Source organism: Arvicanthis niloticus, chromosome 22, assembly GCF_011762505.2.
Source record: "Arvicanthis niloticus isolate mArvNil1 chromosome 22, mArvNil1.pat.X, whole genome shotgun sequence".
NCBI lineage: Eukaryota > Metazoa > Chordata > Mammalia > Rodentia > Muridae > Arvicanthis > Arvicanthis niloticus.
In genome coordinates, this window is record NC_133429.1 from 47059910 (window position 1) to 47079143 (window position 19234).

Sequence of the window (19234 nt, forward strand, 5' to 3'; positions counted from 1 at the left end):
TGATTGCTCCATTTTAAAACAAACATATACCTCTTTGCAAGACAATGCCTTTTTGAACCAAATCATTCACTCATATATAAATTGGGTATTTAGCTATAACCCCATTAAATGTTCAGGCTCTAAAAACTGACTATAATTCTGGAAAGTTGATTGATTTGTGAGAGTTGAGCTTTTTACTTTTAGCATAAACCTATGCTATAGATGTTTATGTCACCCTGGACAAAACAAAAGTATGGTATAAAGAAAGTGATGAATTGCAGCATTGTTTTAAAAAAAAAGCAGAAACAAAGAGCATCAATTGTCATGTTGTGGAAGTGTAAGGAAATACAAAAACTACTATTTTATAGGATAGTTTGTCAAAAGGAAATTCTTGTTACCAGCAAGAAGACACTTGCGAAATTATGTCTCCACATTCCAAATGCAGTATTTCTGCTATGAAGAGAGAAGAGTGGCAGTTACATTACATGAATGGCATCTTGCAATTAAATAAAGCATTGGTTTTTCATAAAAGCTTTTTGAAAAAAAATCAAAGACAATTAAAAACATAAAAACATGGTTGTATGGAGAATAGGAGAATTTATATCCAAATAACATCTTCGATATCCCTCCCTGGTTTGTAAAAGAGTTTCTAATATGCTACTTCACAAAGTTAGAACAGAGATGCAGCTACTGAGTCTATAAGCATTCACTAGGTTAATAACTGTACGATTGAATTACAAACGAGGAGCACAGGCTGCCCTTATGAAATCTAGCTCTACTCACGTTATCAATTAATGGAGATGTAGTTAAAGCAGATTTTGTCTTTTTTAGTTGCAGTCTTCAAAATATCTATGAACCGTGTGCCTCAGAGAATTTAGCAATATTTAATGAGCGACGCTATGGCAAACGATAAATCTTTGTATAGCTGGAAAGAAAACATATGCTCTACAAGAGATAAGTGCAAATATGTGCACTTCATAGTATTTCATGTTTAATCTCGGGCGTGTAAGCGTTTTTAAATTTTAAGCATTTTTGTTCAGCTCACTGCGGTAAATTCTCATGCTTTCATAATTACTTCTTCTTATGGGCACTCTTGTAGGCAGAAAAAGAGCAATTCTTATTATCACATTAAATTGCATTACGGGGACTTCTCAACTTTTATTGCTTCCTTTCTTTCCACATCAGCTTCTTTTAAGAGACGTACTTGTTTCCTCTGAGTCTGGCTCTTTGCAGGCTATCACATCCTGGTTCTGGGTCTATAAATTAGAATCCAGCATTCTCTTCTGTGACTAGGATATTCTGTTGTGTGCTCTTTCAGAATCCGGTGCTGCTGAACCAATTCGTAGCAAGAAATTTCTGCCTCTGCAAATATTTCCTAGCAGAATTCTTGGAGATATTTAGAAATTATGATTTAGGGGGTTGCCTACATCAAATAGTTTTACTGTATTGCACTGAGAAACTTTATGCTTTAAATGCTTTGTTGTTGTTTTCTTATAGAATTGGGTGGCAACTATTCATGACTGAAACTGGAACATCACTAGTAACCTGTATTTTGTAAAAAAAAAAAAAAAAAAAAAAAAACACCCCACATTTTAAACCTGATCAAAGGTCATCCTGTGAATCTATTGGTGAGCACCATTGATAGTGTCAAATCTAGGTGCTTTCTTCCTGAGTATAACTAGCAACTAAATAAACATTTTGTTAGAAAAAAATGTACACTTCTATTACCATTATGCATGCCCATTTATGTAAATAGACTGATACAGGTGTGCTTTAGTCCCTCAAACTGAAGAACAATTATGTTGATGCTTCTGGCTACACCTGAACACCAACTTTCTCAGCATCACATAAACAAGTTTATCTCAGCTTGCATTGAAATCAACATCTAATCTGGTGCATAACTATAATAAACTACAGCACAATATCACCTTGAGATTTGTGCTGAGAAAAACAAAAACAAAACACGATGCTCCCAAGGAAATGTAAAAGAGAGACTAAGTTTAAGAGGCTCCGTGACACACCTGACACTTCGTCTCTTGGCTCCAATATTTTAGCAAATGTTTATGTATTTTGTGTACTTTCCCCCATCCAAGTCCAGTGCACAGATGGCATAGAAAGCAAATCATACAATAACTTGGTTAGGTTTGTGCAAAGGAGTAAATGAAGCTTCCAAAATATAGGAAGTTTCAATTATCCTTCATGATGGGAAAGAAATATGTCTTTCTGATCTCGTCTCCCAGTATTTTGGAGACTGGAGTAAGAGAGTTACCCTGAGGTCAAGGCTAACCAGGGCTGCTAATCAATTTCAGAACAGCCTGGGTCGCAGAGTGACATTATATTCTTCACTACACTCTTAGCTTCCACGCGTCTAATTCTTTGTGTTTGACACTGGTGCTTCCTCTAAGTGTGCTTGTTTCATTTCACCTAAAATAATTATATTCTTGTAATAAAAGGCACATAAACTTACATAGCAATGCATATATATATATATATATAAAATTTCCATGTGCTGTTATAATTTACTTATACTAATTCTATTCTTCTTAAAGACACTAAATTCTATTAAGTGTTTTATTTTAACGAATGCACCAACTATTTTAGCTATTTTTCATAAGAAATACCTCATAATTACAAAGAACACAAGTTTAGTTCGGCTCTCCCTTCTAGAAGGGCTTCTCCCTTCCTTTTGCTGAATCCCGAGGGGGTGTGAGCATCACCTGACAAGAGACAGGATCATGCTGTGTCACCTCTGGTCCCTCCCTTTCTATAAAACCTCACAGATTCAGTCATGGGGCTCAGAATTACTGGCCTTATCCCCTCTTAATCACCACCTTTAAAAGACACAGTGGGATTAAATTTCTACACCTTAACACTTCACAAGAGGGATGAAATTTGAATACAGGGAGCCCCTGAGGTAGTCAAGCCGTAGTTAGAACACAGCACCCAATTGATTGATGTAGCTCCGGACATGAATGGCTCTGTATTGTTCCATGAGATGAAAGATATTATTTTAAGTTAAAAAAATTCCATGAGTACTTAAAAATTTCAAATTTATTCTTGCACATTTCTTCTCTTTATATATGGCCAAGATTTTCACTGGGTTCCCTTGTTACCAGTGCAATGTTTGGCTTGTAGGAAGGAATCAATGCCATTACACACTTCACCATTGACCTCCATAGGGTGTAACCCCTTATCCTTGAATGCTAATTAATCCTGTCGAAATTCAGTGTTCTTAGGTTTAAGAGGTTGTCTTACAGATGGATGGCAAACTGCAGCTCACCTCTGGCTCCTTCCCTTTGTCCCTTCATCTCAAACGAGAGTGAGCATCTTTCATGAACTGCACACACAGATTTCCGCTTCTGTGCATTTCTGATGTGGGCCTTTCTCCGTACTTTCCCCGCTACTGTCTAATGAGGGAATATGTGTATCTGAAGTGCTACAAACTGCTTCTCTCAGTTTGCAATTGCTCAGTCTGTGTTTTAGGGTGTGTTTTATTGGAGATAAGTTTGACACTATGGTTTTAGAAAAAGATTATATCCACGCCTTATTTTACATATGTTGCTCTTTATATCTTGGGTCTACTTCTTTCTCAGATTATAATAGTATTTTCTGTAGTTCACAAGCACTTTCAAACATGATAGAAACTTTACATGAATGGTCTGACTTCTTTATCAGTAAGAAGAGAGTTATAGATTACACTTAAAATATGTACCTATAGGTATAAACATTTCCCACTATATTTCTGGATAATGTTGTAAACATTTCCCATTGGACCTAGTTCAGGCTACTGTGTGTGTGCCTAGTTCCACTTCTGAGGTCTCACTGTTATATCAATCTAGTCATTCATTTCTGTACTTAGTTCACACTCGTTTAAAAACTGACTTTTAAATTCCAATGAGTCCTTTCAAAAGTCGCAAATTGTCACATATTCATTTTTGACATTTTTTCCCAGCCCAAAAAAAAAAAAAAAAAAATCACCTACTACCTGCCTGTAAATGCTTTTTGCTAGAGAATATCTGTGACCGAGGCAAAATGCTCTTCAGAAGCTTATATTTATGTAATAATCAGGTAAATGAGAAATAAATATATAACTCAGTGCTCATATTATACATAGTGTATAGGAATAAAAACTAAATAAGTGTCTTTACCTTGCTGTGAACAGACACCATGACCAAGGTAACTTTTATAAAAGACAAGGTTTAATTGGGGCTGGCTTACAGGGTCAGAGGTTCAGTCCATTATCATCATGGGAGGAAGCATGGCATCATACAGGCAAGCATGACGCTGGAGGAACTAAGAGCTCTACATCTTGATCAGAGGACAGCAGAAGGACACTGTCTTCCACAGGCAGCCAGTAAGAGGGTCTCTTCTGCACTGGGAGAGCTTGAGCGCTGGGAGGCCTCAAAGCCTTCCTACACAGTGACACACTTCCTCCAACAAGCCACACCTCCCAATAGTGCCACTTCCCATGGTCAAACATGTTCAGACCACCTCAATAAGATAAGACAGTAATGTGTACTCATTTAAACACACTCAACAAAATAAGTCTTTCTTTACAAGAACTCATGTTGTAGATGTTTGGTAGATGTTTGAATCTCCCAATAAAGGGGAAAAAACAAAGGGTGAGCAACTGTAGAAACAAGATTTGGGAAGGAGGTAAATCTAAAGCCCTGAGAGGAGAGTTGGTGACCTTGAGAAGACAAAGGGGGCTCATTTGGCTTGTGTGGGGCAACCAACTGGGAAGAGGAAAAAGAGATCACAGAGAAAGCCAGGGCTGAGGCTGGAGCAACAGCCCAGCAGTTAAGAGGACTGGCTGCTCATTCAGAAGGCCAGTGTTTCACCCACGTAACCACATGTTACTCTAGTTCCAGGAGATCCAAGCCCTCATCTGGCTTTAGTGGGCACTAGGCATGAAAGTAGTACACATACATACATGCAAACCAAACATTAATACACTTTGAAAATTTTTTTAAAGAAAGAAAAGGAGTCATGGAACCACAGTCTGCAGAATTTTTAAAGTTATGGTAAGGAATTTCTATCATCTAGGTGTGTTAGAGATTTTTGAGAGCAGTTTGCATACACTCAATTACCTGTGTACGTTACCTGTCTTGCCCATGAATTGCTAGTGAACCGAGTGCAGAAACAGAAGGAGACATGGAAGGCAGTTAAGCAATCTAGGCAAATAGGTTTGAGTTATTCTTGTATAGAAGAAATGGAAACAGAGAAAGTGATTATGGTATAATTGAGATTATAAATATATAGTGATATTTTTATATATATACATAATATATATAATTTAATATATACTATATATTGCATAATATATAAGTATATATTATATAATTATATATATTATATATAAAATCTCAATGTGTATTATACACACACACACAGATTGTTACATGCCTAAATAATTTCACATGCAAACTAAGAGTAATGTAGATAAGCACATGTAAAGACATGAAAGTGGGGAACCTTGGCTCATTTTGTCCCTCTCAGAATTACACTGTCTACTGGAAATTCTACCGCACACATTTGGGGGTCAGGAAGCTGCATCCAGGGGTATCAAGTTCACAAGAACATAGAGATGTAGGGTAAAAGGTCAGAAGGAAAATTCAATGGAGTTCTCAAGACTCCAATGATCCTAGCCAGGGAGAAGGATACATGAGGCTGAAGCAGTCAGTTAAGAGAGAACTGGGTATATAATTTTCTGTAAATCACCCAGAAAATCACTTCGTGCTGGAGGCAGTAAATCCATTACACCAGATGTACTTTCTTTGGCCACTAATTGCTTAGATGGAGATGAAATTTGCTCATCATTGAAAGCAGAAATGGGCAGGGTCGAGCAAAGATGGAGGCGAGACATTAGGCAGCACATCCAGGAGCCGTTTTCTAGGAAAGTGCTCATTTAGGAGATTCCCTGTGATACAGTGCACTTTATTCACTTCTGTCATTTTGTTCAATTTCCATCGGGGCTTGGAAGAATCAATCTCGTGACTGAAAAGATGTTTGCACAGAGGCGCTAAGTTGAAGAATGACATATTTTGAGAATGCCCACAAAGACCTTCAAATTCCCTAGGTGTTACATCAACTTCATAACATTTCTTTAAACTTCTAAAAAAATAATTAAAAAAAAATTTTTTTTAAATTTCTGACCTATAGTCTGCACTCCGGCTCTGAAGATGTTTAGATTCCACCATCTCATAGCAGCAGGACATTCGTTTTATTTTATTTCATGCCCATATTCTTTTCAGATTTTGTTTCTTTATTGCTGGGGATGAGGCCAGGTTCCTTTTCTGGTAATTGCCCAACCACTGAGCTATACCTCTCGGTTTCCGTTCAGAATTTACCTCATAATTCTGCTTTCAAATGTTATAATCTCCCCCAATTTTAGATGACATAAGGCTACCTATATTCAAGTGTTTGGTTATGTTTTCTCTTGCCTCCCAGTACTTCTCAATACAAATTTAATTAGGATAATAAAATTCATAAGGCTCCCTAGACAAAAGAAACCACAGAGGTTTGTCTGAATCCAAACGTCTTTCTTTCTGCGGCATGGAATATGAGTTCATCCTGCCGACTCATGGTCACACTGTGCAGTCTCTGCATTTTTCTCTAACTCTATTTCTGGAGAAAAAGAAGCCACATCACTCAGAAAGATTAATCACAGTGATTCTTCCCCAGCCTTCCTTGAAGTGAACGAACAGCCAAAGTAGTGAAAATTCTGAAGGTTACACATTTTGACAATTCACTCTCACAACAAAAAGAATAGTGTTGGGTAGGCAGAGTCACACTGACTAGCTGAGGTCTTCCTAGAAAGTTTAGCAACTTTCTATTGTTGAGAAATTATGTCAATTTTAAAGACACTACCTTAGTTTTTATTGGTCACTTAACACTACCTAGAGTTGCCTGGGAAGATCTGCTTAGATCAGCTTGGCCACATCTGTGAGACATGGTTTTGATTGATGATTGATTTAGGATGGCCCTGCCCACTGTGGGCAGCATATTCCCTAGGCGGGGGGGGGGGGGGTAGGGGAGGTGGGTCTGGTCTATATGAAAAAGCTAAGCTGAAACTAAGCCCGTGAGTAAGACAGTAAACAGCCATTTCTTCGTGGTCCCTGTTTCCAGTTTCCTATGCCCTGACCTCCCTCAATGATGTACTGTGAGCAGAAAGTACATGTGAAATAACCTCTTCCATCTTCTATGTTGATTTTGGTCAATGAGTTTATCAAAGCCACAAAGAGCAAACCAGGACACTAGCTTTCATTTGAATGCAAGAAGAGAAACAATTGGATAGACTTCCCTATTCTAGATTACCAAAACAGCTTCAGGAAGACAGCTTTAGAACTATTTGCAGAAAATTTTACAAAACAAAAAAAGTTGAAGACACAATACAATTTAGTCGAGTTTATACATGGGTCCCAGGGACAGTTGCTAAAGGCGCTGTGAGGATTGGCATGTGTTAATCAACAGATTTGCTTCACTTTGATGTCCACTCTTTACTCCTTCTGTATTCTGACTTGTATATACCATTGTAATTCATGTTAACACTTTAAAATTCTCTTACATAAACAACTAAGGACAGAAGTTTACAATATGTCAGCTTACTGTTGTTTAGAGGTAGTTTGTGGTTTTTTGTTTGTTTGTTTGTTTGTTTGAGTGGGTTTTTTTGATGTTTAGATACACTGTAATGATATTGAGTTCTAGGACTTTTAAAACTTGGAAACTTAAAGTGTTGTCATCTGTGGAATAAGAGTCAGGGTTGATTTTCTGCTGCGTTTCAAAGTATGTAGCTTGTAGCAGGTAGCACAGATCAACAAAGACTGAAAACAGCATGCTCTTCTGGTCCAGTTCTAGCCTTTGCTGAAGACTGGATACAGCATGCTCTTGTGGTCCGTTTCTAGCTTTCCCTGGTCACTCTATGCTAATCCTTCCCACCCCCTTTCCATTAGTGCTGATAATTCACATTACAATGAACCCAATTGTGTGTGCCTTTGATTTTTAATTCCGGGTCTCCTTTCTCCCAGGCTAGCTTTGAATTTGCCTAACCAAATTACACTTGGTTTATGAAGTCCTGGGAACTGAGCCCAGAACGTCACGAATGTTTTGCCACTCTTCTGTTTTGACATTTTAAAGGTTTTGAGATTATTATATAGTCATAATGTCTCCCCTCTTTCACTCTCTCCCCACCCCCCGACTCTCCTTAAAACACGTGGCCTCATTTTTTTATTAGTTGTTGCTACTTGTGCATATGCATAGTTAGTCCTACATAGAACCTTGGAGTCCATATAATGTCACTTGTATGTATAGTTTCAGGGCTGGCCATTTGGCACTGAAAAACCAATGTGAGTGTGCTTCCCTGAGGAGAGGAAAACTACCTATTCATTTACCAACTGAGCTATGTCTCTGCCCATAGTAACCCAAATATTTTTAAATATTATGTTTGATTTATTTATTTCTTCATTCAATTGTGTAAGTGTGTGTGTGAGTGTGTGTGTGTGTGTGTGTGTGTACATGTCTGTACATGTGTAACTGTTTGTGTGTGTGCTCATGTAGGTACTTGGAGTAGAAGTCATATAACCAATTTGGTGACAAGATCCTTTACCTATCTCAGTGTGACCCAAAACAAATTCAGATTTTCATCTGATCACTCTGGCTATATATAAAAGCCAACATACTAATTTTGATTATGTACTGCCATTTATAACAAACTGATCGAGTTATTTACTGTTATGACTGTGAGATGTCTGTATATTGCATTGCATGTAATGTCTTTTAGCTGTTCTTAATGTAACAGTAGATGTGCAAAATGCACAATCCAAAAGTCACCACAGTAGCTAATAAAGAGAACTTAAGGATCACACTAGATGAAAAGTAGAGTAGTTTTCAGGTAAATCAGAAATCACATTTTGTCCTCACAGTGAGAAAATGCTCAACATTGCATTTAGTCGGGCCATGAAGTCTGGGTAATTTGTAGAGGGAATATCAGAATATGTATTTTTATGGAAGTAACTTTTACCACAAATACAAATGAGATGGTAAACTTTTAATTATCTCTGGATAAATGACAAATCTGATTTTACAAACATTCCTGTACATTTGGAGAAACTACAGAATCTATAGCCTAAAGGAATTATTTTCCTGGGTAGTTTAATTATAGAAACTTCATAACTCTAAACCACACAATTAGCCTAGAGGCTGTCCAGTCCAAAGCTCCACCCATTTTCCTATTTGCTGACTTTTAACAGACTGTTCAGTTTTTCAAAATGAAGAAATTTAGGAGATGAATAAAAAGATAAGTTCATTTCACCATTTTGCTGTCTCTTAGCTCTGGTAAGTGTTCTGTGCAGGTGACAGGGAACTGTGTTCTCCACTAACAGTCTGAAGACTGTGCCATGCTATGGTACCTCTACAGATGGAGGAGTGCTGCTTCTGTGGCTGCCCTTGGGACTGGGGGACTATATTTCTACAATAACAATAGCTATATGTATGTCCTGCAGATTACTGAGTCTGTATATACAGCAGGCAATTTTATCATCTCTGTCGTAACAGCGCTAGGATACTGTGGTAAACAAAAGCTGCTTTTTTCATATGCATTGTGCTTCTGAAAGGCTCCCCTTAAAAGTAAATGGTGTAGGAGTCTTGGGTAAGCATCAGTGATGGAGTGTGCTTTTCTCCGGTAGGTCAAACCTGAGACACCCCTGACGGTTTTAGTGTATATTCTGCCCATCTACCATCTGATTACAAAGATCAATGCGTTTTCTGTATTAAGAACCCTTCACTGCTTAGGCTAGGCTGAAACTCCGCACCCATGGATATTACCTGAAGATCTAGCTCTCATCTAAGAGATATTTTTTAAGATCCTATTTTCCCCAAATTTATCTGTCAAAGTAGCAGGATATTTATCTAAATTCCAATTCCAACAAGGTTAAATTTGGGATTTGACAAGTTGCTTTCAATGTTATATTTATATCAACGTACTAAACTTGCCAATAATTGAAGAGCGGGAGAAGTCTAACCTCACAGTATAGAGAGAATTGTTATCAAGTAACAGCCCATAAGAGTAGATGCTGCTAGCACAGGACAGACATAATAATGATGCAGGAGAAGAAAACAACAGAAGCATACCAAGCATGCCCACAACTTGACAACTGAAAGATGAGCCATGGTCCTGAGTGGTGGGAGACCCCACAGAGAGAACTCAATCAGTGGCCATAGATGGACGGGAGGCAAAAAGTCAACCCCTGCCTCACACCGACACAAAGGCCAAATCTGCAGGCATGAGTGTTTCACATTTCAAATGAAGAAATTTAAAACTTCTAGAATAATTCTATCAGTATATTTCTCAGTTCGTTCAATTTCTTAAATGTGCACAATAGTGTAAGCCATAACTAGAATAAACACATTTTATGTATTAAAATTAGGACAGAGGTTCAATTGACTTAGTGATCTGGGTCAAGATCTCCTTATGTAGGCCAGAGTGACTTTGTCTCACCATCTTCCTCCCTCAGCATCCTACAGCAGTGAGGCTACAAGTGTGTGCCACCTTGGACCTGAAACCTGGGATTTTCCAATGTCAATTTATATTAGAATATCAAAAAATATTTCAAACAATAAATAAAAATCTAAAATGAGCAGAAAGCATCTCAGAAAGATATAAACAATAAAGGCCAAACATAAAGAGGGACATTTCACAAGTTAATATTGAAAGCATACAAATCAAGATCCTGATGCGTTCTTTTCATAAGAGCTTATAAAAGTGGAAGCTCAGAAACACACAAAACACTTTAGAGAACACTTTACAGTATGTTATAAAGTTTGACATACAAGTCCATACCCTACAAGTCCTATGAGGTGTTGCATATGTAAGAGATATACAGTAGTATAGATGGCCCTGCAATACACACAAAACAAACCACGCACAGAGACCAGCACGTGACCTCACTCACTCCTGGAACCTAAGGTGTGTTCTTATAGTCAGACACTGAAGGGTAGTTACCAGGAAGGCATGGAAGGGAAAAGAAAAAAGAAAGCAACCACCTGCAGCCAGTCACAGTTCTGTTGGCTCTACTGTTCTCAAAGAGTTTACTGAAGTTCTGAGTGACAACTGTGTACAGACAGAGGGAAGGGTTTATGGCAGGTTATATTTAGACATGTGTATTATTATCTTTGTATGTGACATCATTAATGAAAAAGAGGCTGTGTATTTGAAAGAACAAGAAGAGGTAAGTGGAAGAACTTGGAAGGAGGAAAGGAAAGGAAGGTATAAGGACGTAATCATATTATAATCTCAAAAACAAAAGGTATAATGAAAAAGAGACAGGGCTTTCTGAAGATATTTTGGTCACAAATGACTATGGGATAAGATTTAGATAACACAGGAAGCCATTAAATGCAAGGAGGAGTGATGGACTAGAGAGTAATTTAGTATCAGAAAGTGAATGAAGACAGACAGCTTCCAAAGCCACAATCGGGTTGGGGGAGGGAAGATATAGAACAGGATATAAGAAGATAGAAAGTTCTTGGAGTATCTTCCAGTGTGTGAATACTCCTGCAGCTGTGTGTACAGAATGCAGAGAAAAGAACTGGAAGAGACGCATTCAAAATCAGAAGTTGGATGGAGGTTCAGTCTTGCACATCACCGAAAGGGAATATGAAGATGACCCTTAGAAGATTTGGAGTAAAAATCGCACTGTGGGTCTCTTCCATTCATTGAGTATGTTTCCACCAAGCTGTTTGTTCAATCTGAGGTGCCTTGCTCCAACTTCAAAATCGGTTTGTTTGCGAAGATAGCTTGTTTCATTCGCACCTGCTTAACATGCTTTATTTACATTCCCCAGAGCTAAAATGAAGACGTTGTTTTAAGAAGGTGGCATTTTAAAGCAGCCTAAAGTGTGAAGATTTGAGCATTCCACAAAGGAGTGGACCCACTTGTCTTTTATCTAGATGGTAATTAGAACTCCCTAAAGACAGAAAATCAATGCCTTCTAAAGGAGAATAATCTAGCTGTTACTTCATCGAGTAAGCATCAAACCACCCACTGACTTTCCCTAAGAGCATGTGTGCTCGTCACCTCATCTCAAATGATGCTCATAAGGCTGTCAAATTATGAATATGAAGTTATGATGCTAACAAGACTGATGGTGACGTATAGTCAATAGGAACAGAGTTCGGTGGCACCTTTATATCCCTCGCATTCATTATTCTGGAGAAGCAACTCTATTTAAAATAGCATCTTACTTAATGTGTCATACATAATCATTGTTCTAAATAATAGCTCTATTTAAAACAAATTTGCAAGGATCTTTTAGGTGGAAGCCCCCCCCCCCTTTTTTTTTATTAACAACAGGATAATCTTAATGTGACGTGGTAACTTGCAATGGCTTGCCCCTGACAGAGACTGATGGACAGGTTGGTTGACAGCCGTGAATTGAGCTCTGAGGAATTTCCAGAACTACACAGGAACAGTCTAGGATGAAGGAAGAAAGAACTTTACAAGAGATAGCTCAGATGCCAGTCTTCCAGCAGCCAACCAGTGCATCATCTCATGAAGCTTGTGTTTAAACACTGACATAAAGCCTCTCTTGACAGATACAATGTATTTCTTAAGAACAGAACAATCAAGACGCTAGTTCTTTTCTCTTGTGAGTTCATTAGTTCAACAAATATTTCTACAGACAATTGCTAGGACCAGGGTAGCAATGGTGAGTATAGACCCTGCTTCATGAAGCTTAGCAACTGGGGTAGGAGAGACAGGGAAAGACACAACGATGCAGAAATATAACACACAATGGAAAAGTGTAGCAAGCCTTCTGAAAAGAACACACACGTCTTCCTACAAATTAAAAAATGGGAGGAGTAATTAAAATTGAAAGCAATTTTATTCCTGCCAAACTCTCCACCAAACAGATAATTAATGTGGAAACAAACTTGGCACTGTATGTTCATAATCCCAACACTCAGAAGACCAGGGCAGAAAGATGAAGAATTTAAAACCAATGTGGTGCTGCATACAGAGTCTTTTTTTTTTCTCCAAAAACTAAAACAAAAAGTTAATCAATGGAAATGTGGATTGAGGGCTGAAGGGGATTGAGGGCAAAAGGGGAGGGTAGTTAAGGGGGTAAGTTTGTGGTCCAGGGAGAGAAAAACAGCAGGTTCAACGGAGGTAACATGGCTACCAGTCATAGTTAACTTACATATTGTAAAATTGCATATTTACAATACGGAAGCATGGAAGCATGATATCACCCATCGCTAATTGTAATGGTAAACTATGCACATGATAAATATATTTGAATAGTGAAGGCCCTCTGAACTCTTCCATGTGCATGCATGCATGAGTATGTATGCATGTGTACTTGTGTGTGAGCATGTGTGTGTGACTCTGTATGTGTGAGTATGAATCCGTATGAATATGCATATGTGTGAGTGTGCATCTGGCATCTGTGAGTGTGTGTAAGTGCACATGTGAGAGTGTGTGTACATGTATGAGTGTGAGTGTGTGTATGTGAGTGTGTGCGAATGTGTGTGTACATGTGTATGAATGCATGTGTGTGAGTGTGTATACACTGTGTGGGTGTGTGTGCATGTGTGAGAGTATGTATGTGTGAGTGTGTGCGTGCATACATGTGTGAGTGTGTGTGCATGTGTAAATGTGTGTGCATGTGTGTGAGAGTATGTGTACATGTGTGTGTGCATGTGTAAATGTGTGTGCATGTGTGTGAGAGTATGTGTACATGTGTGTGTGCATGTGTGTGGGTATGTGTGTGAGAGTATGTGTACATGTGTGTGTGCATGTGTGTGGGTATGTGTGTGAGAGTATGTGTACATGTGTGTGTACATGTGTGTGTGCATGTGTGTGAGAGTGTGTGTACATGTGTGTGTGCATGTGTGTGTATGTGTGTGTGTGGTTGTTTCAAACAAAAGAATTACAATTCTCAAAGAATTTTAAGATGACCTTTCATGTTAGAGTCCCGTGATTGATTTATAATTTACTGCTTTGCTTTGTCAAACACTTGTAAAAATAAATTTCACCTGAGCAAAGCTTGTAAGCCTTGATCAAAACCCTTTGCTCAGAACTTTGGAAAGCAGGTATCTAAATTCTGAGGCTGTCCTCAGATATTTAGATAACAAAGTACTATTTTAAAAAAATCAGTTTCACTAGTGCCACTTAATCCTCATGAAGGGATAATACATTTTTGATTAAGGGAAAATAAATCTTTCTGCCACTCCCTTTCACTCAGGGACTGACAAATGAAAGAATGAAAACGCGGAATGTCAACCCACTGCCAAATTCTCCTTTGAAAGGAAGAATGGGCAGAAATAGCCCATTGTTTAGTCAAGGCTTTGAGTCTTTGTATATTCAAAATTATGCCTGGAGCCTCGCCAAGCACGTTACAGAACTAAATTGTTCAGCATAATAAGGTGATTTGAGCATGGCGAGGGTGGCCGATGATGGAGGCCAGGGGAAAAAGGAAGTTGGTGATTGCAGATTAGAGAGGAGATGGATGAGTTCCTGGTGTGTAAATCTTAGTTTCTCTCGAACCTTTAGTGGCATCTTGTGCTGCAAAGTGCAAGATGTTTTTTTATGCGTCTATGTATTGGTAAAGTACCTCATAAATGGATGAAGATTTTTTTATGTGTGTATGTGTTGGTATAGACTCATAAGTGGATGAATCTATGCACATGCAAGTGAGTGCAGACAGAAGACTGTATTACAAGAAAGCAGAACAGAAGAAACAAAACCTCAGAAGACATAAACTGAAATCTGCCTTAGCCAAGAATAGCCATAGAACACAGGTTAAGTTTTCTAAGTGTCTTTTCTTTTTACATTGTTTCCAAACCAGAGTGGTACTCGAATTTTATTACTAAACAGTGAAAATTCAAAACCTAAAATAAAATTACTTCTCTAGCCAAAGGAAGTCCTATCCAACAGATAAACCACACCAAGCACTCATGGGATTCCTGGATCCCTCCGCTCTGCTGCACATCTCTGGTTTAAACCTCTGAAATGCCTCGTAGGTCCTGCAATAGGACTATGCCTGACACTGTTCTCTTCATGCTGGTTTGCAAAGGTAAGGCTTAGACAACAACTGTGTTAGCTGGTTATGTTTGCGTCTTTTGTTTTCCACATGATAAATGCACAGATTCATGAGCCCACACATTTACTCCCTCTTTGGTGTCTAGGAAAATGTAATTACTCTTCACACAATTTGCATAAAGGTATATACATGTGCTCTGAGGATTTATTTTCTGAGAAAGGGCTTCATGCTTTAGACCCTCCTCTTCTCCATCCTAAGAAAACTCCTATGCTAAGGAAATGCAGTTTTTACCAGATGAAACCAAGCAGTCAGGATTATGTGCTTATCTCCATATGAGAAGTGGGCACCTCTCTAGTGGAGGGCACATGTGTTCATGTGTTCATGTATGTGTGTGTGTGTCTGTGTGTGTGTGTCTGTGCGCATGTGTGCCTGTGTGTGAGTGTGTGCATGCACGTGTGTGCATGTATACATTTGTGTGTATGTGTGTGAGTACACGTGAGCATGTATGTGTGTATGTGTGTGAGTGTGCATAAGTGTTCATGTATGTGTGCATGTGTGTATGTCTCCACATGTATGTGGAGTCTCCACAGGAAATTCATATGCATGCCAACATATACCTTTTCTGCTTAAATAATGGTTTCTGGTGTATGTTTTAAATAAATGGAAAGAAAGTATGTGTTGTATGTTACATCTGGCTTCTTAGCGTGTGCTCAAGGTTCATATTGCATTACATATAATGATAGAGTGCCTTGGATGTTAAACAGGGTTCCTACAACATTATAGGTGACCTTACTCATCCATTTTCGGTCACCACAGAAAGAAATATCTGTTGAGATTGCCAGTCTTCCAAGATACTCTCTCTTCCTTGTGCAAGCAAATCCAGGAAGAAGAAACTGCAGGAAAGAAACATGGGCTACATAAGAAAAATTTTTTTTCATCTCTAAGCCCATCACATAACCCAATATGGGGTCACAGGCAGCTTCCCCCCAAAGGACCCAATAATCTCCCTTGGAAGAAAGGCTGCCCCTTATTGTGTAGACTAATGAAGTCTCATTTGTTGAATGCAGACTCTGGTCTCTTTCTGCTTCTGTCTCTTTATACTGCCTCAAAAGTCTAATATATAATATACTTTTAACAGCTTAATAATACTCTTCTGTATTGATAAACCACATTTGTTCACTTGCTCACCCATCATTTGGTGAGAGTTCCAGCTGTTCACCATCAGGGTCAGCATAACTAATGCTACTGGAAACAATGTGGTCCCATGTTGGGCGTCATGTGTTACCTGGGAAACTGATCCATTTCATGAGTTGTTAGTCTTCCTAATAAAAGAATTTTAAAACAGATTCAAAAGGAAGCTTGGGGATAACTTTATTAAATTCTGAGAGAAAGCCGACATGGCAGGCAAGTTGCAATTCTTGGTAGTAGTTGTGTAGATTATAGAAGAGAGAGACTACTATGGCTCTTTGTGAGGGTCCACATGGCAGATGGTACAGAGGACATACTTTCAGATAAAAACTGAGAAAGCTGAGTGTCATGAAAGGCATGCCCAGGCTCTTAGAAAAGATGTAAAGAATAAAAAAAAAAGTACTTTCTGCATGACTCAAAAAACCATGCAGGCAAGGCTTTGTAGAGGTAGCTCTCAAAGCCACATCACTGCTATCATACTGTTCTTTACTTCTATAGTTAATTAATTAGCTAATTAATTAATTAATTTTATGTAGTGTGAAAACAATGTTATCAGGTTTTAAATGAAAGACCACAAGGAAACAAGCTGTATACCTCAGCTGCTGTCTGGAGGAGGTAGATGGAAGAGAAGAAAGAAAAGGCTGTGTCATTTGAGTTAAGCCAATATGGTGGTCAATCACCCAGTAGACACACAGCCACCTGTGGGTAGAGAGTTAGACATAAGTGTAAAAGTGCCAAGGTGATAGAGAAAGCAACTTAGGCTCTGGCCAGCGTCCAAAGGGAAGGACACAAGAGAAGAAATACAAGTTATACCTACTTGAACTGGATCTCAGAAAACTGGCTGACCCAACAGACTCTGTAGAAGCTCTGGGGAGACTTCACAAATAGTGGAAAATCTTGGATGAAGAATTAGAACATCATATTAAAGAAACAATTCTTCCTCCTCTCTCTTTAGTATGATTTAAGGTGGCCCCACCTTCCTGGAGGGTGATTGACTTGTCCAATTGAAATGTTAGGTCACCACCCAGGTCAGAGATTCTATTCTCTTTACCTAAAGGAGAGCTTTCCCTTACTGGGTCTTTATTGATGGTGTGGCATCCCTCCTCTGAAGAGGTAACCCTACAGTTGGTTTGGAAATGTATTGAAGTTGCACAGTAAATTTATACCATTTCACTGTGAAAGTCTTGAGATTCAGTTACAGAGCTGTTACCAGAGGGAATTAATGTCTGGATTTGAGTCTCAGCTCCCACATCACACACAGCCTCCAGGGTGTTCATTTAGGAGATAAGAAAGAAAGTTCTTTCCTGGCTATAGAACAGAAGACATTATTATTATTGGGACTGCTGTTTCCTGGAGTTCCATCTCTAAGTCTGCCTAACTAGTTTCTATCGCCTATTCTTACTGTTACCCACTCTGAAGAAGTCATCTTAACTGCCATTTATGGAACTAGGGTATTGATCTGTATGGTTTCTTTGAGGTGAGTGGAGTCTTTAGGTGTGACAATTGGGATATACCCCTCCAGTGGAAATATCTAGGGTATCCTGAAAGTATACTGGTAGTTCCATTTATATAATAGCAAGAGGAATAAATAAGATCCTGGATGGAGGAAAAATGTCAAACATTTTGGCCACTGAGATGTTATTTCTTCCACTTTTTATACTATGTAAATGGCTAAGGTGTAAATTACTATAGAGTAGTTTTAATTCTGTATTCTTCTTCCTTTCTATGAAGAATAGTCACAGGAGAAGAAAGGGTGCAGCAATATGATCCAGGAAAGGTGGATGGGATAAGATTCTGTAAAAAGGACCTCACCTAACCCTATCCCTGATTAAAAAAAATATGAATCTACTTACTGTGTGTATACCCCGATCAGCTGGGACACAGACAGTGAAGTCCTGGCTGGATATGCACTGATTGGAGGCCCAAGACCAGGCCACATCTCTATTTAGGGAGAGATTTGTTGAAAGAAGGCAGCAAAAAGGAATACAAAGCTGCATGGCACTGGATTTTGTTTGCTGGGAAACAATGCCAAAGAATACATGATCCTTAATTATATTTCCAGTACTGACTGGTCTACATTGATATTATGAGTATCCAATTTTCACCACAAAAACATGCCTTCTCTAACTGGGGTTTTAGTGCAATGATAGATATCTTAGCCCAGGCCATGGGCTCAATCTATAGCACCACATCTTTTGAAGTTCTCCTTGATGGGATAACAGGTGTTTTCTCGTAATATATGAAACTGAGACTCATGTCATCTATACTTTAAGACTGTTACTTTGTACTCAGTTGTAAAAGAAGACTGTATTGAAAGCTCTCCTCATGTAAATCCACAGTGCTTTATTAACAAACATCTACACACATGACACACTCCATGTAAATCCACACTGCTTTATTAACAAACATCTACACACATGACACACTCCAACTTTGGTTCCTTGAGTTCACTGAACATTTTAAAAGGGCCAGTGTATCAATCAGACCACTTTGAATCTCACACATACTTGTTCTAGTGAATGGAAATAGCTATTTAAGTAGAGCAAACAATGTCCTCCTGTGTGCAGGTGACCTGAGGTCTAGGTAAACACCCATTCCAAACTTATAACTCTGTCTGTCACTTATAAAGATACCCAGCAACTAGTTATTTCAACAACGGTGCACAAGGGCAGACATGTTATTTCAAATGTATTGAGTAATCTGGATAAACACAAAAGTCCTCTGCCTCTCATACAGGACGAGTGAGTAGCTCAGTTAAATCATCATATACTGCTGTGCACGAGACAAAATCTACATCTCAACTCCAAGTATTGTTCTTGGCTTGTAAGGTAGTTCTGGAAACTATTAAGAGTTTGTAATTACCATAAGGAAGAAGACATTAACATTTAACACTCTAGCACTCTATAATGGTTCAGATATGCTAAATATGCACCAGAGTTCTTGTCTTTTAGAGACAAGAAATTCTGCCAAATTCATATTGGTCAAGATTAGACCAACATTCTGACCCTGACAAAAATGTTCATAGC